Raw genomic sequence first — 24,066 nt, 5'->3', positions numbered from 1 at the left:
GGCTCCGAAAAATCCCTCGATCACTGATCCGTTTCTGCCTCGAATACTCCACAGGATCGTCGTTCACTTCCGCGATCTAGTCTCACTGCGCTAAGATCCACGAGATGATACACTACTCCGAAACCGCGAAACAGGGATGGCGCACAAACTCTTCACCTAACCCAGTACACACGCTGTCGGAACTGATTACCCTTCGGGTTTCACGCACTTTGCAATATCTATTCACGGTGGTGGGTTTCGGTCCACGCCGAGATCTATCCTCCGCAACTGGATGCACGCGTATATCCCGTTCGATCGCTCTCGATCGTCACACCGTAGAGAACCGCGAAACGCGCTCGAAACCGCGAGTCTCCATGCTGATCATCCAGGACCCGTGCCGCCGCGACGGTGCAGAGTCACCTGGCCACCGATGGAGCGATGCAGAGGAGGCGCACCAGGTCACCGCGCGGAGATCGACGAGGAAGAACAACGAGACGCTCGATCCGCTTGCAGCGGCGTCGACGGAGAAACTAACCGAACCAAGGGGCAGAGAGAGCGTCAGCCCCCACCACTGGCGCTCAGAATACATCCCCACCGCGCGATCGCCCGTGATTCCCCTCTCGCGCTAGTTACCCACCCCATTGCCTCTCCTCACCATCCACGGCAACCGGCTCGCTTCTAGCCACCGCTCGCCCCTCCGGGTTCCTTCTCGCTCGCGAACCCGGCAGGACGCACTACCTCCCTTCCCTTGTACCCGACTCTACCCGTTCGACATCCCTTCCCTCTCCTACCCTTTCTCCCTCGCTCGATCACCGTCTCGCTCCTCCTCTCACTCTCTCTCGTTCTCTCTCTCTCTCCCTCACCTTCCCTTTCTCTCTTTCTCTTCCTCTCTCCGGTTGCCCTCGCCTCTGAACTCTCAAGGTGGTGGCACTCGGCGACCAGAGGAGATGCGCTCTCTTGGTATCTTCTGGTTCTGCCTTCTCGCTCGGCGGCATTTCTACGTGTCGAGGTGAGCCTGACCGAGCATGTGTGCGCGTGTACAAGCGCGAGAAAGGTGAACCGTTAGGTGGTAAGATCCGAGGGTGTTCTAATGACTGGTGGAGACGATGATGTTTGACGTGTCGCGTGGGTCGGCCGGTTTCTTTTGAATTTCAATTGGCCCCGGATGAAAGGAGGCTGTCGTCCTCGTGCCCTCGATTCAAAGTCCGCGGTTTTTTTCAGGATCAAGGGCTTCGGGCTCGCGTTATCTTTTTAATTGGACTCGCGGAGAGATGTACGCAACAGAGCGGTTGCATAATTCCTCGATCGAACGTGAAAGCGCCGGCAGCCGCGAGCTATCGACACCCTTTCTCGTCTACCGACGGCGAATACCCGAAATATGTGTCACCGCAAGATGCAGGGACATCATAAATATGCGATCCATAGGTTGGCTCCGCTGATTGCGACTCGCGGAATAATGTTGTCGTAGGAGACCGCCGACGCTGGAAGATTTACTCGTTTCTTTGTCAGAACATCCGACGGATGTCTGACCGGGGCAAGCCGTTTAATCCAATTCCATTTTAATTTACAGGGCATTGTTTCCCGCGATGCAACTGACAGACGAAACAAGGGAATAATTCAAGCGTTCCGTCCTACCCGACTTGCCGGACCTGCGACCTTTCGAATTGCTCGAAGCATCGCTTAATTGCTGCATGACGCAAACCATGCTGACCTTCCGAAATAAGTCATTAGAAAATGATACGTATAATAAGAAGTAGGATATCGTTTGTAGATATATCAATAGGTTGAAGCAGTTATGAGACGAGACATTTTCATTAAAACTTTCCTATACGACCGGTGATTTTAATGATATTGAATTTCTTCACTTGCTTATCCTGAAAATGTGATCAATACTTTTGTAATTATATTTTACTGAAATTTTTAGGAGTCATTACATTCAACTGTCAGCAAAACATTAATAAATATATGTTACAATTCATCTATTTTCTCTTGACTGGTACCACAAGATCTATAATTTTATCTTGCTTGTATTCTGAAATGTACATTTTTAACACTCTTCAAGTGAACTCACTTTTCATCTTGGACACTACAAAATGTTTTATAGGTCAAAGATAATTTTTTTCTAATTTGATGCATTTACTCATGATTAAAATAATTTGCTTAACACTGAAATACCGGGAATCACTCCCCAAAATTCCGACGAACATAAATTAATTGATTTGATAAAACTAAAACTAGAAAGATCAAGTTGGTCGTGAACGATGATATTTGGACTCTTTTATATTTCAGGCATGTTTCCGAGAACTACAAAACGCATTTCTCAAATGTTCTTTACAGACTTGGATAAAGAAGCTAAAAGATATTTTTGACATTCCAAGTAATAGAAAAATTAAAAAAATGTATGTCAGTAGTTGCTAGAGTAGACTAGTCCTTCTGCCATCTAAAAAAGTTCAAGTCGCTTCGTTCCATTTGAAGAAAGTTATGTTTTAAACAGTGTTCACACAGTCTCCAACTGTGATGGTTAAGAGAATGAAGAGAAAGGAAGAGGTTCAGACAAAACCGAAAATGGTTTTATACTTTATGCAGACAGTCTCGAAAAGAAGAGGGATCGCGAAATGTGCGCGCAAGGCCGTTTCGTGAAATACGTCTTGTCTCCGAAATTTCTTCGTCCGTGTCGCCAGCGAGCGGTGAAACCCGCCCCTGGACAAAAGAGCACCCCTGCCTCGGGATATTGCATAAACAACCGAGATCGCGATCTTCCACGAGGATGTATGATCGCTTACCCCGTCAACCCTTCCTCCCGCACACAACCGCCGCACGCGTCCTCTCGAATAGTTCCGAGACAGCGGTCTCACAAAAGAGACGTCCTCGACGATCTGCAGGTCGCCCTGGGTCCGTTCTCTCGAACTTGCTCTCCCGCTAATCCCAAAAGTCCATAAATACTGGAAGGGAGTTTATTCTCGAAAGGGTCGTTTACAGGATCACAGTTGTACCCTGACACGGGCCGGTGATGACGCTTTAATCCGGCGCCGGTATGCACGGCCCCGGGAATGTCGCCGAATTTGCGACAGCGTTTCGGTCCGCCGATAACGCTTCAATTACTGTCGCTCGACGAATTCATTCGAGTGCTGCTCGTCGGTGTGAACCGTGATGCTAGAAGCTGACAGCTGCTGGACGACGACGGCTACACGAGGATTCGGATCGATTACCATCATAGCGAAACCTTGTCCGCTTATTCGACGTTTCAAGAATATACCGAGTTTCCAGTCCCGAAATATATTACTTTGGAATTCGAACGAGATAAGCAAGAATGTTCTGCGAGTTTTAAAATACTGTTGCGATTAGCATTTCGCTCTTATGTAGGCAACCAAAGTTTTGACGATTCTTTATTTCTACATCTTAACTATACAGCAATTTTGTTTTATCATTTATTATCAATTTTTTAAATTGATGATTTTCCTGTCCGGTAGAGGACAAAACACTGTTTTAAACAATTCAAGCCAAACATACCTGAGATACAACTTACAGATTTGATTTTTCGATTGTCTACGTCTCCATATGAATATACTTCAAATAATAGTGATCCACGTGATAGAAAACAGATAGTCACCGTCTATTTTTACGCCGATTACGGGAAGAACTGTCTTCAAATAATTCAAACAAAAACATGAGGAAATTAATAGTAAAAATCGAAGTGGGTATCCGAGTACCCAGTCGGTCATATAAGAGTCATAAAGTTCCATGTTTTATTAGCGTATATTTGGAGAATATGTACCAATTATCTGCTCTAGCGGAGGTTATAGTAAAGAGAATGCTCGAAAATTGTTTTTCTGGGCTACGAGCCAGAAGAGCGATAATATTTGATGATTACAAAAATACTGTTCCATACATCATTCTGACGCTTGATCAGTTATTCGCAGTGATGTACAGAAATTTCTATGCATCAGAATATTCAGTCGATACAATCGTCGCTAATTTTGCACAGTTTTCTAATCCGTTCGAAATTAATCTAGACTGTTAGTTCTTTACGATCGAGCTAAGATGACGTAGTTCGTTGTAAAAAGATAAAAATGCTTAAACTTATTCGTAAACAAAAATTTCAATAGATAAGTAGGAGATGTTTAAAATTCATCTTCTTAGTTCCAGCTGCCAATTGTTTTCGATTCTACGAGAGCATTCTACGAATCGATTAACATCGAACTACACGTCGAACACAAAATGGTACAGTACAGCGACTGGGGGCGTTAGAAAGCAGCAAGTTTCCAGGACGCCTCGCAGACAATTGTGTAATGTAAATACCGTCATGTTCGGCGTTACGTAAAGCGTACGTAAAACATGATCCACGCGAATGATTACAAAACGCGCCCAGGAATACCAATAATGCACGATTCCTTGGCACGTTTTACGGTTGATCTGAGGACAAATCGCTGCTTGTTGCAACGAGCCCACCGCCGCGATACTTTTCCGATCGCTCAGCTTCTAATCTCGGCGATTCGCGCGCGAAACGATGACCTCGTGATCGATGCCCGTTGGTCGCTCGTCCGAGGCCATTATATCCCTCCCGTGGACTTCGGCCACCGGTCAGTAATTCTCGCGGACGGAGTCTCGAATTCGAAAACTCGTCGTAGGTGAAACAGGACTCGCTCGGTCGACTCTGAATAGCATTGCTTACACCCGGGAACGTCAACACTCGCGCATCCGGCGGCGATCTCGGATTCGTCCCCGGCAAGTTTCTAACGCTTCACAGTTCACGGGGCTACGACAATCGCGAGCAGCGTTACACTCGGTTCCACGGCATTAGCGCAGCTGCCCGAAACGAGATTTCGGGGGTATCCGAGGAGGGTAACGGGGGAGGGAGTAGGTGGCCCATTGTCGAGGCAAGCTCGCATTCACCTTAACCTGCGTGAACACTCGTTCTCCATTCACTATTTCACGGTCCGTCCGGGGCCGAAAAAAACCGAGTAGCTTTAAACAGGCTCGGGAAGAGGTAATAAAGCGATCGACTCATCCACGGGCGTGTTGTTCGCACAACGCTCGAATATTACGCCGTATTACCATTACTCATTGTTCACTAGTCCCTGTGAATAAGGTACGCTGAACCTGTTTGACGGGCAAAGTGTCCTAATTCATGTATTCCACGTGAAAAATACTTTCGTGGCCGATCAACACAAAGAAATTGTTCATTTAACCTCTTGCACTATAATAACGAGTCAGACTCGTTATACAGATCTCATGCAAGATCTACTAAATGTGTACATTCTTAATTTCTTCTACATCGAAATAAAGATCAATTTTTCTCCTATCAAAGTCTAGAAACAAAAGTACATAAAGACAATAAAAGAAATAAAAATTGTCTGGTCCTATCATTAAAGATATTAAGGAGAAATAAGTGCTAATCAAGGCAGCGTAAAAGGAATCGTAGTTTAAGGGGTTAATTGCTATGGCGGAAATGGCGATTCGCGCTCGTAGACATTTTCTGTGTTAAACTCGAATTCGAAGGACGACATTGAAATGTTTAAAAACCATATAAATTTGTTTTCTTATAAAATAACGCAATTAATATGATGTTACAATATTTTTTATTCTTTTTTCTATCGAAAATTTGGTCATTATAGGTGTGACCAATTATTAGAAAATAAGATCACAATGATTTTGAGTGTATTGAGAATTTCGTTATCGAATTCATTGTAACTTGAAAAGGATATTTTCCAATTTTTATTCAAATTTAACTTTACTTTATCAATATGCTCTTTTACAAATGAAATAGTGTCCACATTTATATAATATAAATCCATTAAATACAAATAGAAACAGTTTAATTTTATTTTGTGATAATTCCTGGCATAGAGTTGTTCTACATTGAATTGTCTGAACGAAAATACGAATAATGATAATTGTAAAACATTTCTATACTTCATTGGGCATTATTATTTCGTAACGTACAGTGACTCACAGTCAAAGTTGACTAGACCAAAAGTAATGAATGAAGTAGAAAATAGAGTAATTATCATTAAATTTTAGAAGAGTAATAGATTAAATTTTAGATGAGTAATTATCACTAAATTTTCTGCATCTTGCAAAGTGAAAAATTACGGTGCAAAATATGCAATATTTCACATAAGAAAAACAATGACATCGTATTGACGCAAACGGTGCGTCGCTATAAAGTTTCCACTGCGAGCAGAATATGTTTAACGAGTATAATCTATATTTAACGAATCATAGCATCAAATAAGTCGATCACATTCTACCTACGCTCTCTGATGATAAATATACTCTTCAATAAAGAAAAAAAAAACACTTGTTATTTCTTTACAGCGATTTTACTCGTAATTCGCAGCTCAAAAGATTAACTAAACACGTCTACAGGGAATTAGAAGCTTTAATAGCTACCGCAACGTTTGTTCAAACCTTTTCACAGTTTGAAAAGATAGAAATTTAGGCCCGGTAATAAAAGAGCCGTAACGCCGGGTTCGTTAGTAAATAATCATATTGCCGACGGATGGTTAATTATAAAGTTTTGCCAGTTTACGCAGGTTACGGAATCCTGAGGCATGGATAATTTACACGGCGGTGAACAACAGCGCATCGTTTTCTGCGAGTGAATGCACAAAATTGTGCCAACATTCGTGATGCGATTGCGAAACGTTCAGTTAAATCGGACGACAAGAGGGGGAACAGGAGCGAGAGAGGAATATCGAAAGTAAATGAAATTGCTAAACCGAGAAGCGTGGTATGACTATATGGCTATTTACAGCGTAACCTTGGGTTTTCAATCACCGTTTATCGAGAACAAGAAAACAAGGGATACCTGAACGCAACCGGATAGCGGGTATAATATGTAGACGATACTATTCTAAGACACCTAGGCCTCTGCTCCAGAGCGTGGCGCTCTTTGCAGCAGGATCGTCAAAGAGTATTAAACGACCGAATAGAAAAACCGCGGCGGGTTTACGACGTAGTCCGCGTAACCGGCGCGTTTACGATTTTATTGAAGCTGGCTCCGCGAGCACGTATCGCCACGCGAGTCACGCTTATCGTCCGTGAGGAGCGAAACTTCGGCTGATTCCGCGAATTATGACGGCGGATGTGGTCATGTCGAGCTGGAGCTCGGCTTGTTTGACGGTCTAACTAGATACGGGAGAACAACGGCACGTAAAACCGGAAACTTTCCCGAGGAGATGAAACTTTTAATGCGTTCCTCGGCGATGACTCGCGTCCGTTGCGCGTCACTTCGAACACCTGGCAATCGAGAGCTACCTGGCCCATGTTGATTAACCGACTGCGGATCGAACCGAAACGCTATTAGTTTGGTCAGTAGAAACGGAAAGCGATGAACAGACACGCTCGCAGATTCCCAATGATCGGCGCGGCGCCCGCATTCGACTTTTTACAAGCAGGCTTTCCAGCCAAAATATCGGGAAAAATTCTCTAGCGCGCGTATATCGGGAACTGCAACGTGCCAGATTTTTCCCGCATTTTCCCTGTCCAATTACATGGAAAAAGCCGCAGAGAAACTGATACGATGTTTGCTGGTAATCATCCCGCGGATCAAGACAAAGGGGTCAGTAGAAAATTGAATCGCGTTTGTTCCTGATGGCAGCGCGATTGCGAAAACCGTAGAACGCCCTCGGACAGGAATATTCTACTCTCGGAATGAAATACTCCTCTCGAGAGTGATAACATTCGGCCAATGTCTCATGTCGGTGCTCGCCTTCGTTGCATTCCGGGAAACTTCACCGTTTCGGTGAAGCTCGTGCCCCAGAGGGCAGCCATTTCTTCGACCATCTTTGAAATAACTTCATTTACAGAATGCTCTCACAGCGATACCAGGCATATCCATAGCGGCGCGCCATAAACCGACACCTGCGCGTGGGAAAGAATTTTCTTTGTCTCGCGGTGCAGCCAGTGCGCGATCGAGAAGCGAGGTCGCCGTCGCGTTCGTTTCTTCTGAGTTTGTACGTTTGTCTCTCTGCGGGCGCGTGTGTGCGTGGCCAGCGCGGCGTCCTAGCGAGAAACGGCCCCGCGGAATGACATGGCGGAAAGCGAGAGGATAAGCGACGATACGATCTAGCGATATCGATTAAATATCAACGGACGGCGAAACGGCGCTGGCATACTCACGGAATTTTTCCAGGCTGCTCGCCGCTCGTCCCGAGTCGCTGACGGGTGTCTGTAACAGAAAACGACCTGGTCATTAACGCTGTATCGGGCCAGGGGACCCGCGGACGAGACTATTTATGCGGTTGGAGCCTCTGTGTACGTGGCTCGCGCGTCTGCGAGATCGAATCTCGAAACTCGTTCGCTACACGAGCAATAGGGACGGTTAATTTAAACGCGTTCCCTTTAATCGTAGTATTTATTTCATTATAATCCCGCCTCGGACGGTGGTATACCGTCCCATTTGCGTTAACTGCTCACATTACCTGCGTACGGCCGAAGGATAATTCCACTGTGGAACACACGGACGCTCTCTCGGACTCTACCCACAACAGGTGGAACGAAGAAAACCGTCCGGGCCTCGGCCGCTGTATATTCCACGGCGTTTTCGTCTCTGAGAACCGGGCCTACCGGCCGATACTCGGCGTCCTCCACGCCTCCCCAGGCCACCGTTGCCAACCGTGTCCAAGATACGGGAACGTTGTACCAGATTATCGTAAGGTTTTGCATTCGAGGGATTTCAGTAATCCATTCGCTATGTGTAATCCCATTATCGGACGTTTTCCTTGCGCTAACGCGACCGCTTTCGACTCGTCGCGCTCGTCACGCGTCTTCCAACTCTGTACCCGCTTTTGCTGCCTCGAAGTTCCGACCACAATGATCCGCAGCTTCCCCATCTTTAACACCTCGACCACCGTACAAACTGTACGCGAATGACGAAATTATTTGCTCAGATTTGAAAGTTAATTTTCTCGCCGAACCGACAAATTTCTAGTTTTATATACAGGAGTTTGTATAATAATTAATGAAGTATGTTCGAAATTATATTGAGACACGATGTATCTTTTTAGCAGAACCGATTGTTTATCCTTTAATAAAAAGCAGCAAAATAATCATTCATTAGTGTTTCGTAACCATGAAACCTCGACTGAAATGATCGGTTTGCAAATGTACGCAAAATTGAATATTTCAGCTGATTGTACATAAAGATGGAGTAGTTTTGTAGTTCCAAAGGAAGAACGAATTAGTTTTCTTCCGTATTTCGTTTCTTGTATTTGCCAAAATTTATTCTAAGAACTTGCAAAATAGTTTTCTTTGCATGATAACTACATTCGTCAAGTTTGGATTGTTTAGTAAATGATTTGAATTCTTTATGTTCTAGTTTCATCCGAGCAATACGACGAGTTTCAACCCCTTCGCACATTAAATAATGACGACAGTTCGCTTTAATCAATACACATAAATAACTCTATTTATTTAGTTTTTACCGTTCACTGTTGACGACTTTTTAATTACCGATTTCGTTTATGGCTGTTCATGTAAGTAAGTCAATAGTTGTTAGTTAAGTTCTGTACTATAAAAACCTAGACAACTATATCTGAATGTAGAGGTGTCTATTCTACCTGTATACAGAATTTGAATCTTAGTCGATAGAGTGTGTGTATGAGCAGTTTAAATAATTAGGAAACTCAATAAACATTTACATCCTTGATGCAGCTATAAAACGATGACACTAAAGAGTTTCTTTAAGCTAACGCAAATGTAGGTTGAAGCGTAAACAGAATTTTATAGTGACGTCGAATGTCATTTGATACATATGTTCTCCTTTTCGATAGCTTTCACATCGCCTACAGCAACTCCAACAGTGCATCTGCATCTTCTGATTCAGTTTGTCATTGAACTACGTCCAAATTATCCCAAACATGTTGCGCAATATTTAAATTAGGCCCTTATCACCGATTCATACTGTTTAATATATCCGAAGTTTCTAAATACTCAGAACGTTGAAGTTCTCACGAGTTTTCAATCCTGCCCAACTATTTTCATGAAATTTGGAAGATATACATATGTAAATAAATATAAAATTTGTTTTCTTATATATTTGCGTGTTATATTTCTCGAATGAGACATATTAAATCCTTTTACACTTCCATCTTGTTTATTGTTCAAGACATTTTGTATTTATCACCCCACAGCAATCTGTTCCAGTACCCTAGTCCAGTTTTAACAAAGTTACATCGTTCTAGAAGCGTGCGAATACTTTCGTCGCCCACTTTGTATCGCGCACAATCGAAACACCCGGCCCAAGTACAAGCCTTGGCAATTCAGCTTGTCGGCATACTTGATCAATCGATTTACACGCGCCGTCACAGTCTATCGGTTGCGGGCGAACGGGCGGACTTAATTTTTCAGGATCATCCACGGCCAATTAAATCGATATGAATGTTGAGTTGACGCACCTTCGTGGTCGTGGTAACATTTTCCATAAATCAATGATTAATTCCGCGGAATCGGAGCGGCTCGCCGCGCCGGTCCATTGACCACGCGAACACACGAGCCCCCGTGCACACGGTACGGACACGTGCGCGCGAGTTTAGCGTTCACGTGGCAATGGCCAGCGCCGGGCTAACAAACGCGAACGGAGTCCGGACGCAGGGATTGTGACACGTATCGAATGCATTGATTTCGCGTAGGTAACGTCTCACTCGGCGCCGCGACACCATCGAACGTTCCACCGGTGGGGAGGGGCACACGCGTGTGCGTGTATATGCGGTGATACAATGGTCGAATGGACCCTCGGGACCAACGGCCCTTTCGGAGACCCTCGCAACGGGGCACCGGAGATCGACTCGAGTCGAAAGGGAACGAGTCGGGGGCCGGAGTGGTGCCAACTTAATGAGGGACCACCTAGCTCCAACTGTTTGTTTTTCGTGAGATCTCAGCCCACGGAGAAAACACCCCAGCGCGGCGCGATCCGGCCGATCACGTTTACGGCCTTGTATCGCGAGCCCCATTTGCCATAACTTCCGCGATTTGCCCGTGAAATTACACGCGGCGGAATTGACCGCGAATCACGATAGTTCGATAAAGATCCGCCACCTTTCTCGATTCGATTTCGCGTTACCCCGCGCGCCCGTCTCTCTCTCCCCCTCCCTCTCTCTCTCCCTCCCCCCCACACCCTTTTTCGATCCACGCTGCTTCTCCGGATCCGATCGACCGGAACACTGCATCGATTCGTCGCGCCGTGTTATCCGGTGCTTGAACGATTCCCCGTGACCGACGTCGTGATTCATTCGATCGCGGAGACGTTTGCTCCGAAAGACACGCTTCTTTTTCTTCTACCGAGCGCCGAATCAACGACCGGTCGAAGCTTTCGACGGGGAAGAGCCTGATGCGGCGGGTTAAAGACATCGAGTTTTTTGGGAACGAATCGATAGCATAACGCTATACGAACGTAATCTCCTGAGAGAGGTTCCTGGAGCCGGGACAGAAATATATATTTAGATTCTGGGTCTCTGATGAATTCAGCTTGCAACCTTCTTGATAAGCTACATAGGTAACTTCTTTCGGCCGGAAGTGATATTTTAGTCAGTGTAGCTAAATATCTGTTAAATAAGTAAGTTGGTCCAAGTAGTCGTTTAATATAAATTCAGAACGATGTCACTTATCTGCAGCTTAGACTACTTTTCAAGGATTAGGTAGTTATTTTCGACAACTGTACTCATCATGCTGGAATTACAACGTATTTGTAAAATGGCGACTATACTCGTCAAAAACAACTAACTGATTAAGGAATACGTACATATTTTGTTGTTCTCTAATGTTTATAAACAAACCATTTAATCTTTACAAATACACATATAGCAAATCTACCAGAAGCAAAAGAATGTTATTAATAATTATCCCGGCACTATCAATAAATTTTGAAGAGAATTTTTACAAACATTGACAAATTATCGAAACTATGATTTTGTTACTGTTTCATCGTCCCTGCCAACGTAATTCGAATATCTGGCTCTTCGCACAGCCTCCACGGTTTACCATTGGCTGAAGCAAAAAGAATTGGATTCTTTGAAGTCGGCAGACCGGATGCCGCCCTTAATATCGTCGCCGCGTTCGTTAATCCGGCTGGACGGAACGTTTTTCATAATTCGCGGCCATAAATTAATCTGGGCCGCGTATTCACGGTGCGCAAATTACACGCGCGGCCGAGATATTTAATCCCGAAGACACGCTGTAATTATCGCGGGTCGCGCGCGACCGTCGTCCGACTGTTTTTTTCATAAATGGATACTCGGCTAACGCGATGTAACACATTTATAACAGGGTTCGACGGTAGCCCCGAACACAGAGCCGCGGGCGTTACCCGGTCTCCTAATGTCGTGTTTTTTTCTCGACGACACGCTTCTGCAGTGCCGCGGCTACTCCCTTAGCGCGGACTTTCACCGTTGTTTTCTTCAGACCACGTCGCGCGCGGCCAACCCGGCAGGGAATCCACGACGCTTTATCACCTTCCAAATGTATTCTTGCGCAGTTTCCCCGGATTTCTCGCGTATTTGTCTCTTTCTTTTGTGTCGACCGCAGCTCTCCCACCACCCCCCTCTCGAATACATTTGGAGCCGTAATGCGAACGCTACTCGAGGAAATACATACTTCGATGCTTGCTTCGGGAATCTCGTTTCTGGATGTTTATGCAATCCTCGCGCGGCAGTGTCGTTCAAGATTTAATACATTCGAGAGCTGCAATGAGAACCGACATGGATTTCTGATCGGTCTTTAACGCTTGTTTAGTCAGGTGATCTGCGATACTTTCTACATAGCCGAGAAAATGGTGTAGCCTCTTCTCGTATTTTCTCAGGAAGGTTGTTGTAAAAATTTAATCTACCATTACCATTACATGATTTGTAATACAAACGTAATGTAAGTACAAGTGGTGGTAATATTATAATAATATTTATTTCATTGACAAAAGAATGATATGACGCAACATATGATAAGGTTATAATAATGTGACTGTGTTACGATAGTATTAGAATATATGGTAGAGGCAGCATATAAAACACAAAACAGAAGAGAAGTAATACAATAAAAGAAAATAAGTGACCGAAAGAATTATTTAATTATTTTTAATTATTATTAAATAAGATGAAAGAACGAAGAAAATAATAGAGAATAATACAATATGAAATCATTAAAGTAACAAAAGAATAAATATAAATGGTATGACTAAGAAAGGAACGGGGAAATAAAGACAAAAAAGTACTAATCAGCACAGTTGTGAAAAAAATACCATTGTCAAAGGAGTGAAAAACAGTTGTAGATAAACTCTGAGAAAGCAATATCGATCGCAACAAGAACGCATCAGGACCCGGGATGAAAAGGAAAAGGAGGATTGGGAAGGAGGAGATTGTCAAAAGAAGAGGATGCTCGAATTGCGACGATAACGCAGATTTGAATCAGGTGTACAACAATAAAAGATGTCTAGGATGTATCAGTACTGGTTGGAAATTAAGGGAAGTCGATTAAGGCAGTTATGGTAACAGTAAAGTGTGCGCCGAGTTTTATGGAGAAAGAGACAATGTTTCTGCTACGGCAGATGTCCCCCAATTATCATGACTGTTTTAATTTTCAAGCCCCTAGATTTAAAAACGTGCAGAAGAAAAAAAGTGTTATATATAAATTGATGATCTACTTTTTACTATGTTAACATAATAAAACAGTGGATTATTTATTTACGAAAATTGGGACATCTACCGTAGCAGAAGACATCTATTTTTTTATTATGTTTACGTATTAACGTAATAAAAAAATAGATCGCTAATTTGTATAAAAAATTAATTTGTATTTAAATCCTTTTTCTATACATTTTCTTCCCGGGTCATTCAGTTTATATTAGTTTAGAAGATATTATCTGATTAATTTTTGTATATTATAATATGGATGTAATGCATAGCTACAAAAATAATATATCATTGCTTATTTTTTTGGCTAAAGCAAGCCTGGTTAAGTTTGAATTAAAATGTAGGTCAAGGAGCAATAAGATTTTTAAAAATTTGTAAATATTATAAAATCGTATCATAATTTTCCGATTACCTCGAAAATCACGAGGTAGAGAATTCTTGTGCAGGAGGGAAGAACTTTAATCATACAAGCAATCAATATCGATCAGGATTCAGCGTGATTCGATAGTAATCAATATCCTCTCCGTGTAATTACGAGCTGCGTGCGAGCGCAATAACGCACTGTCGCGGGGATAATGAATTCTAAAAACTAATCGGTCAAATATCAAGCGTGCTATAATTACGAACAATTATTACGCCTCGATATCGCCGAAGTATTTATTAGGGTGAGTGGTAGCGCACGGTGCTTCCTGCAGGAGAGCATCCATTCGGGGCACGCCGCGATACATTCCGGTAGACGATGTATCGATTATGCCGTCACGTTCCACGCTAAAAACGATCAAGTGCTGCTCAAGCATGAATACGTCCCCGTTGTTTGCGGTTCGACTGACAACGATACCGTTGCCGAGCCATGGGATATGGTTCTATTGCTACATACAGCCGTTTCTTCTCGAGATTTCAAGTTGATTCGGTATTCCCTCGTTATTCGCCATCGATACGAATCTGTCCACGAGGATTTATCCTCCATTCTTCATCCTCCATCATTATAATCGTTAGTCGATTTAGTCGCCAGTCGATTTAGAGGACCCAGTTTGCTAAACAATCGCCACAAGTAATTTTGTAACTATCAAAACTGGTTGAAATAATAAAAATATTAAAAGATTGCATGTTTTTAAACTTTTTTTTATTTGAACGAATAATAAAAATGTAAACATTGAATTTTGTATATCTCTGAGAATTACATCGAGATCGGTCAACGTTGTTATAAACTGTAAACAATTAAAGCAGACTGGTGTCACAATATTTTCGTGACAGATTGTATTACAACACCAAAAAGCTATTGCGGATACATTTCAGAGCATCGAACACCGTTTAAAATTTTAACATATCGCGTTTCGTAATACTTTAATGATAATAACATCTTTACTGTGACTAGCTAGAGGTTCTATTTAGAGAAAATATTGATAGAACACTTTAGTATAAAAAAGAATATGTGAGAAAGATGAACTTTCGCTGTGAACAATGCAAAATATGTTCTATTTAATTTATATTCTTTTCTCCTAAATATGTCCTAAATCTATATAATAAATTTAATAAATGAAAGATCTGATCTCATAAGATTCACAACTTAGATCCATGTATTAACTATGATAGTCAAACCAAAAGTTTTGATTATTTTCAAGATATTAAAGTTTAAGATGTCAGGCAGTCGTCAGCAACGTTCTCATATTAAATTTTATATTCCAGTTATATAGTTATATAATTGTAAAAAAGTGAAGTAAAAACAACGCTTGCGTTAGTAATGTCTTATTTACCGTCTTGAATTATGTATTTTTATGAAACGTATATATAAAGTTTTGGGAAAAGGTACCACCGTATGTCATCTCGTAAATATATTCCAAATCGGACTTAATCAATTTTGCAGCAACCTAATCAATTTCGCATCAATCTGAAGCACAAGTTTTGGCGACTCGAGCGGAGAGAGAAGACTACGGGTCTTTTCGTCCCTGTTTCGCAAACCGGCGCTCTATAAACGTGACGTCAAGTCGCAACGGACATCATCCGACTTACAACAAGGTAGATTACACACGAAACGAAACGTCGCGTCATGCGAATTAATCAACTAAATACGGAAGCGGGATTAAAGTTTCATTGCGTCGATGAAGCGTTGCGAGGAATAACCGTTGGAACATGCTCGCAGCTAGATGGACGTGGAAGGGCCGGGGTGTGAAGCAGCCGTCGAGAGAGATAGGTCAGCGAGCGCGCAGGTTATATCGGTTATTGTGAATAATACACGAGTCTTGGAATTTTATTTGTAGTTGACAGGTTCCGCGAGATAGCTGCGACAGAATCTGGCACGGTGTTTGACTATTCAGTACGATCGCGAGTATCATTCAGGATTTTTGCGTGTGACGCCCCGGTGAAAAATGTTTCAGGTATTCTGTGAAAAATGTCGGATTTCGGGGCCGGGTTTGTATCCGACGGGGCAAATTGATTAATCAAAATTCCCCTTTTCCCGGTTTGATCGGGAAGGATGGAGTTTTCGAACAGCAACGGGCGAGAGCTTGACCGGGCACGGTTGGACGCGAAACACGACGCCGAGAACCCGCTTTCGTATCCACGGGCCAGTCCAAGGACGATTTGTTCCTATTAGCGGGCATGTGTTAATCCTCATGGGCGTATAAACTTCCTCGCTAATGAGTCGACGTCTCATTCGTACCGCGCGAACGTATTCCGACCGGACAAACGCGGGACTGTATTAATTCAAGGATTGCCGTCTCTCACGAGATGAATCTCGATCCGAGCGAGAATTATTATCCCCCGACGCGATCGCGTCTTTTATTCGACAAATCACGCGCTACCGTCGTAAAGCTACCGGCACCTTTTTAGGTGCTGTTAAAACAAATTCGTTTTATTACCGTCATCAAGTCCGACGTCTCCTTTTTAAACGGCGGCTACTATCTTCAAGGTATCGCGCGCTCACATTTGTCTTCGATATTTGAAGGTTCAACCGATCGGCAATTAAGTTGCATGACGCGATTCGAGCGAATTTAAAAATCTTTTACATAGAAACGATGCGAATATATAGACTTGATGCTTCTTAAAGCTGGGCTCGCTTCTAATTACTACCGCGGGTTTATCTTTCTTGGATTCGTGCTACATCGATTCGCCGCAAGGAGCAAAATGAAATCGAGAAATTGTAACGTTTAACGAGGTGATCAGTTGAGGTCATTTCGACAGTTTTTTTTCCAAGGAAACGTTGAAAATAGCCCCACCTATTGCGTTTAAGGGTTATAGCCGTTTCTAAGTTTGTCTGCTTATCTTAATTGAATTAACATTAAACCGACTTATCTCCGTAGTAGATGCAATTGCAAAAACAAACGACGCATGTAAATTAACTTGTTGCTTCTTGGGATTATACTCTCTTCTAGGTACCTTGCCATTCGAGTTATTTTCTTATATCGACGTAAAATCAATTTGTCTGTAGACCAAACTAAAAATAACCCTCGGACGGCGGACTGACTCCGTAACGGTGCTATTGACGATGCCTATAACAATTCCGAACTCTATTCAGCAATTTTTTGAAACATATTTTTGAAGATGCTTCTTAAAAAATTATTTATCTCTCTGTTATCCTTAATGAAACAACAATTTATTTTGTTTAATTGCCGAAAATTGAGTAATTAAGCGAACTCTGTAAAGTGAGTAAATGAACTCTTTCTAAACACCTGATATAAGCAAATAAATTTATTGCGTTCAAGGATTTAAATTTTAAATTCTAGCTATTAAAAGGATTACTAAATCAAAGTTGGCATACCAGGAGGTGATATATTAGCCATAAAAACACGAGTAATCCACTTTTTCGGTTTCCCTGACAATCGAAGGAAAATTCGAACTCGTCGTTCCACGGACAAGAAAAATCTACTTTCTCGAAGTCTACGCGGACTATAACTCGAGCACGTTCGGATCGCTTTCTCCGAAATTCCTTATCGGGAGCGTCGAGGAGATAAAAAGAATGGAACGAGCCGTTTGCCTCGAAGAATTATGAGTTATGGATCCAATATTTTCCCAAAGTAATTTCAAATGAAAGGCAATTGCCCTCCGCAACACTCGGACAATCGACAGTCCTATCACGGGATCGCTCCAATTTATAGATCCCGTTGACTTACGGCCGCGATCAATACGCGTCCGCTGACGAAAGACGCGGAACGGGCCGGGCCGTCTCCCGGAGAGAAACTTGCTCGGCGCACCTTCAAACGAACATATTTTTATTTAGCATGTCCTCCGTATCGGCGAAATCTTCCGCGAGACGAAACATGAAATGTCACTTACTTCGGAACATCATGCTCCCGTAGATACGTCTGTTTCTCTCATTCGCCGGCGTTTCCGCTCTGATCAATGCCTGGTAGCGTTTCTCGGGAGGATCGCGAGGAGATACACGTGAATTTGTTATCGTAAACGAAATTATAGCTACCGATCTTGATTGAACGTCTAACGTATTCGAGTAAAGAAAATAATTAACATAATTTTTGATTCGTTTAATATTACAACCAAAGTTTTGTTTCTATAAAATATGCACAGTACTACTATAAACATACACAAATGAAACAAAATTGAATTCCGCAAGTTTATGAAATGTTATTTGAAAAAAAAACAGATTTTTTATGGAAATACAATAAAACAAAAAGGTTCAAATGAGTACGAATGATGTTTAATGCTTAATATTTTGTGGCTCTTCTTCTGTATTGCATAGTAGTCGTTAACAGTTGTAAGCATTTACGATTAAGATATTATACGATTTATTAAGCAATATATATTGCTCATAGCAGTGACTATATAAAAAGAGAATTTTCATACTCGATTTTCTCGAAAGCTAAATCTTAAATAAAGAAAATTTACTTTATGACTTTTTCATGTTGTCTTAAGAGGAATCACCTGATGCTCGCTTGTACATACATTTCGGGTACACCCTGTGTAGTAATTGGAAGTAAGCGAACCTCTCAGTAATTGGAATCAATTTCTTCAATCAGATTTAATAATAAGGAAGCAGTTAACAATGATTCCAACAAAACTCTGATAATAATATAAAATCCGTTCGAATAAATGGAGAATTAATCTGTTTTTCATTATATAGGTTTACCGATGCGATTTTTCCAGTCTCTCCAGGCTCTCGCTTTTCTACAACTTCGGTTGCGGCGAGTGTCTCGCGAAATAGACAGCAGGATAATTTTTGTTTATTCGGATGTCTCGTACGATCCCGGATATACGAATATAAATGAACAGATCTGCTCGTAATATTCGCCGTTTCGTGACGATCCTCCGTCAACGGAACGGTGAAAGTCGGAAAGTCGTCGGTAACTAGCCCGTCGGTCTCTGATTATCGTCGGTGGAAGAGAAAGGGGTTGGCCGCCGACAAAAGGCGGTTTGACGAAGGAAAATGTTAACGAGGGTCCCGTCTGTTTCCTGGGACGTCAGAATCCGAGTGCCAGGCCGAATCAGCCCTCTTTGTGCGTCTGCCGTATCGTGCATTTTTATTAAGCCCCGGCCGAATAATCGACGCGAAATTCGAGATCGCCAAAGGCGTTTCGTCGGCTGTCGCGCGCTCGCTCTCGTCTCCTCTCTTCTTGTTACCAGCGGTGGCCTTTGATACCCGGTGACCTGTTCCAGGCCATATGCCGAGTTTCAATAATTTCCAATTAGATCAAAAAGAATCGCGCGCGCGCGCGCGCCTGCGCGACCGGCTCTCCGGCGAATTTTAATTCAACCGTTCCCAACCCTTGGCTTTCTCGGTCGCAACTTTCCGGAACTCGTTTCGACGCGGAACCCGCGCCATTCAACGGGTCAACCCGCGTCCCCTGTCACCGGAACAACGTTGATAGTCGCATTATTCTTGGCAAACATCGTTCCACCGGTGTATTTGTCCGTGGACCGATATCGTTTGACAATGTTGACCGATATTATTGCGCGTACACAATATTCGGCTCGGCCAACTGCGACGCTGCCTGCCGTCGTCAACCTGGATTGTTCAGCTATGTTTCACGCTGCGGCTGCTCGTGAACAAATAGTTGGCGACCTTACCGTCGATGCTAACAAGATTACCGGATAGTGTCTGCGAATCGTTTTGCCTTTATGCTCCAATTATCCCTTCGCGCAACTGTTCGCGGCACAGCGGCGTTCGGTCAACTTCCAGAAATACCCGATTGATTAAACAGCTTCGCCGTTCAGTTTTCGCAACATTTGTTCCACTCCGAAAACACTTGTCAGCAGGGTGTCGCGTGTCTCTTACTCTCGACGATGCGACAAAATGTATCTCGAAGTCATTCATTTTGATTTCCAGCAATCTGCGTGATCAATCTGATCGGTCGAATTATTTGAGCGTTGCGATATTGGACGTTGCGGCGTACTTTGTTCCAGATTGTAGAATTAATTAAATATGAAACGTAACTCATTAATTTCGTTCATCCAGTTCCTTTATAAAGTAAAATATGTTTGCTGATGAATGAAATCAATCTGATTATACTTGTGCTCTCAATTAACCGCGCCGTTTCCGTTAATGTGTAATAATTTTAATAATTCGGAATCCCGATAACATTGTTCACAATTTGAACGGATTAAACGGAACGCAACGATAACTTTAACGCATCGGACGCAGATTCTTTTGCCGCGAATGAGAAAAATCCACAGTCCGATAATAATGTTATTCGCAGAGTGACTAACATCGATTACCTTAGGTTTAACGCAAGTTTCAATATCGGTCGCTAGGCAACATTCTTATCCAACATTTGCCAAGTGTTTCGTAAGTTTGATCAGTGAGCAAGCTCTCGAACAACGCGGTAACGTCAGCTAGTCGCGCAGAACGGAAAAAGTAATGTCTTCGGAAACAAAAGGCAATATATCCTAACAATAGCAAACCACGAGAGCGTGATATTAAGTCATCGATGCGGTGCAAAATAGACGCGAAATTTCGTGTCCAGACACGGTGAAGCCGGTGGAGCAGTCGCCAGCGACCGGACGCGATTGTTTCGGCTCTCGTTGAGAGTGTAATCGTCAGTGATCGACTTGGTCGCGTATCCGCACGGATCGGCGCCGGGTATTCGCTGTATCCGCGGCACGAGCGCGCCTGCTTCTCGGCTGTTTCCGTGAGAGTCCACGGAATAATCGCCGGCGAATCGTTTTGATTGCGAGCCACGGATACGTATGCATTATCGATACATCTGCGGAATCGTGGCGGTGCGCGCAAACACGCTCGCGATGGTGCTTCGTCGTGGTGCGCATCGAAATCATGGGGGTCCGTAGGAGGGCCGAGGGTGGAAGGGTTTAACAGAGCCAGCCGGCGTGCAGCCGCGATATAGGATGTTTCGCAACAGCGTCGCGGTGCATCGACGCGGCGCACAATAAACCAATGTGTATTCGAAGGGGCTTAACTAGACGAACTATTCCGCGTAGTTTCTATTAGTAAATCACCCGCGCACTGCGTGGCATAGATAACGAGCACCGTAGCGGCGCTACAATGCCGCCGTCGCAGAAACTTAATTAAGTATATATTAATTAAAATCCGCTGCCGCGGCGGCGCTCCGCAGCCAGTACCAACGTTGCACATCCAGCCCTGGCTTTCCCCTGTATCAACGTTCGAATCCGCTACGCCCGTTGTCTTCGTGTTCATTCTGTCACCGCGATCAATCGGAGGTATTGTGCGTCACCGTGCCGCCGGCTGAATTTTTATTTAGAACGTCGGGGCTCGTCAATCGTTCAATAAACATCGGCCGCGAACCTGCAAGGGTGAAATCGTCCGAAACAGTCCCTGTAATGTTCTGTGCGCACGGATAGAACCGGGAAACGTGCTTGGAACGAGAGAGGACGCGATAGATAGACCAGACCGGCAGGTACACGTTATTCGGCTGATATTGGACTGTGTGAGAAAAATTCAAAGAATTTGCAGGCGCTGTAGCCTCGCGTTGGGTTCAAGATAAAAGGCGGTTTTAAAGGGGAAGCTACCGTAGTCATTTACCTAACGTCTAAGCATTATTCTGTAACATAACTTAACAAACCCGAATAGAAAAATTAGTATGTCTTCTTCGGTAAATATAGAGTTAATCATGCCAGGAGACAAAATAAAAGCGCAGCAATTAGCCCACGATATATTGTGAATATATGTATATTGCGAATATGTCGTATTTATTAAGTTCGTAAAACGTTGTAAATGGTTCAACTTTGTTGCAAGAGAATTGAAAATATTTTTTATGGAATTATAATTTTTATTATATCTTATGATAAAGCTATTGTTACTACTTTCGTAGCAGGTCCTTCTGACACTTATCTGCTGATATGAATTAAAATATTGTTTTTAAAAAGAGAATTGAATTTTCCTCTTTTTATACTGTTTTTTATTTATGATATTCGTACGATCTTCAACAAATATTCGAATACAATTGACATTATTTTATTCTCCTTTTACTTCGTTGTATGTTTCTTTTTCAAATTTGTAAATATCATGCTTACCTTGGCTTTTATGAGTTTTTTTCATTTGCAAATTCGTCAAATTGGATCGGTATTTTTCGTATACGTATGATACTAAAAGAAGTATTCTGTGATAATATCACGAAAACAGTTCTCAGCACTCTCAGCTACTGTAGCGTTCTGTAACATACACTTATACGATTGATCTGGACGCACTAGACAAATTTTTCATGTATAGTCCGTGCTCTGTGGGAGAAAAGTAGCCACAATTTGTAGCTGCTACGGTATCATGCTACGTTGAGGATGGATTCGAAAGGGTGCTTTTAAAAAGAAAGGCGCCGTCAGTTGTTTAGATAAAGCTGGCAGACTTGTCTTGTCGTAGAATGTGATCTATTCGGTAGGCATGATCCATTACAAACGTAAGAATAGCAATCTCCGTTATTTCCAGCTACTGTGGCGTTTCGATGGTCGCACTCAGGACTTTGGGAGGCGGGCAAAGGGGCGCATGTATCGAGAGAGACCGCGACATCCGTTTAGATAAGGCGAGGATCGGTTGAAGCGAAAGACAGGTCGAAGCAAGATTGGAATCGCTTCGAGGAGGCAGCATGAGCGACTATCGTCAAAACCCATTCGTCGAAGTAGATTTCGGTGTGCAGTCGGGTGCATTTAGTGCCGTCAGGTCAAAATCAGAAGTTTGTCTTCGCTGCTATTAAGATAGGCGAGTTTGTAATGGTAGAGATGGGTTCGAGCGGTTCATCGGAACACGCGAACTCCACGGAAGCGGTGAACTTAGGGTTCTGACCTGGAAGGTATTAATGTACTCGGCTGCGCACCAATATCTACTTCGCCGTATGCCGTATGCGCTCCCGCCGGAGTCACACTCGTTTCTTCTTCGAAGCGATTCCGTGCTTCCTTCGACCTGATTCTCGAGGTACCACGATACTTACCCGTAGAAGTAAGTACTGTTGCGCCTGCGAATCGAACGTTCCGCGACACAGGACGAACTTTTCGCTGATATTCTCTTACCGAAATTAACGATGAAGTCGTAACTGGAGTTAGTACCTTTGCTCGGGTACCCATGAGACACCTAGGTAAAGCAAAAATATCCCCGTATTTTATGTGATAGTGGAGTAGTTTAACTCATAAATAAGGTCTTATAACTAGAAGAGTTACTCTACTATTTTAACACTATTTTAACACTATACTATTTTAATACTATATTATATGGGTTGCTTTATGTGTCTGAAGTGTCTATAATTAGAACAATTGTAAGAGGAAAAATGTGAGATGCGTCATTTTTATCTGCACAGTAGATTCATAGTTTTCTAAAACGTTTCTCTAGCAGGAAGGAGAGTATTTTATGATTCGATAATACCTTATTATTTAATTTAATTTGATTTGGTTATAATAATATAACATTAATAATAAAACATAGTTAAAATAAATTTGAATAGAGCTAATCGATTTATTGATCTTTTATTTGATAATTATGGAATTTGAAAAAATACGATTCAAAAATTTATATAAACGAAAATATCATCCGTTTTGGAGATTAATCAAAATAATTATTGTGCCACATGCTGCAACGATGATTTTAGACTTCTCGATAACTGTTTAATTTTATCTGTTTATGCGTATACGCATTCCATCAATACGATTTTGAGCTCCAACAAACAACACAACATTCGTTTCCTTAAATGTTACGGCGGTGCATACAAAAGGAACAATTGAATAATTACCCTACATGAAATACGATTTTTGATTACATCACATGCAAACAAAATATCAATAATTTGAACACGTCATGTAGATTCTACAAACGAGAATATCCCACGAAATATCTTTTGTGCTCAGGTAATTGTCGTGTACCCGAGTATCTCATGAGTCGCTGAGTATCCGAGTATCTCATAGCTTGAGGCCGTGCAACTTGAACTCGGTAGAATAAGCTGTCACTTTGGGCACAGCCGGCTCGTTAATTGCTTCGTTTCCTCGATCGGCGCAATCAACGTGGCTTTAATACTATCCTGTCGATCGAAACGCCATCGAGCCAAACGCCGACGAATTTATT

General features: G+C 42.7%; 1 protein-coding gene across 1 annotated transcript in view; it reads right to left on the bottom strand.

Moving 5' to 3' along the window:
• Positions 1–24,066, bottom strand: part of LOC144475941 (latrophilin Cirl) — a 579,657-nt gene that overhangs the window by 425,098 nt on the left and 130,493 nt on the right. The window contains exon 2 of the mRNA XM_078192398.1: positions 8,104–8,152. The gene's annotated coding sequence lies outside the window, so the exon portion shown is untranslated. The remainder of the gene's footprint in view (positions 1–8,103; positions 8,153–24,066) is intronic.

The sequence above is a fragment of the Augochlora pura genome, chromosome 10 (assembly GCF_028453695.1).
Source record: "Augochlora pura isolate Apur16 chromosome 10, APUR_v2.2.1, whole genome shotgun sequence".
Lineage (NCBI taxonomy): Eukaryota > Metazoa > Arthropoda > Insecta > Hymenoptera > Halictidae > Augochlora > Augochlora pura.
The sequence above is the reverse complement of the archived record's forward strand: the minus strand, read 5'-3'. Positions and strand labels throughout refer to the sequence as shown.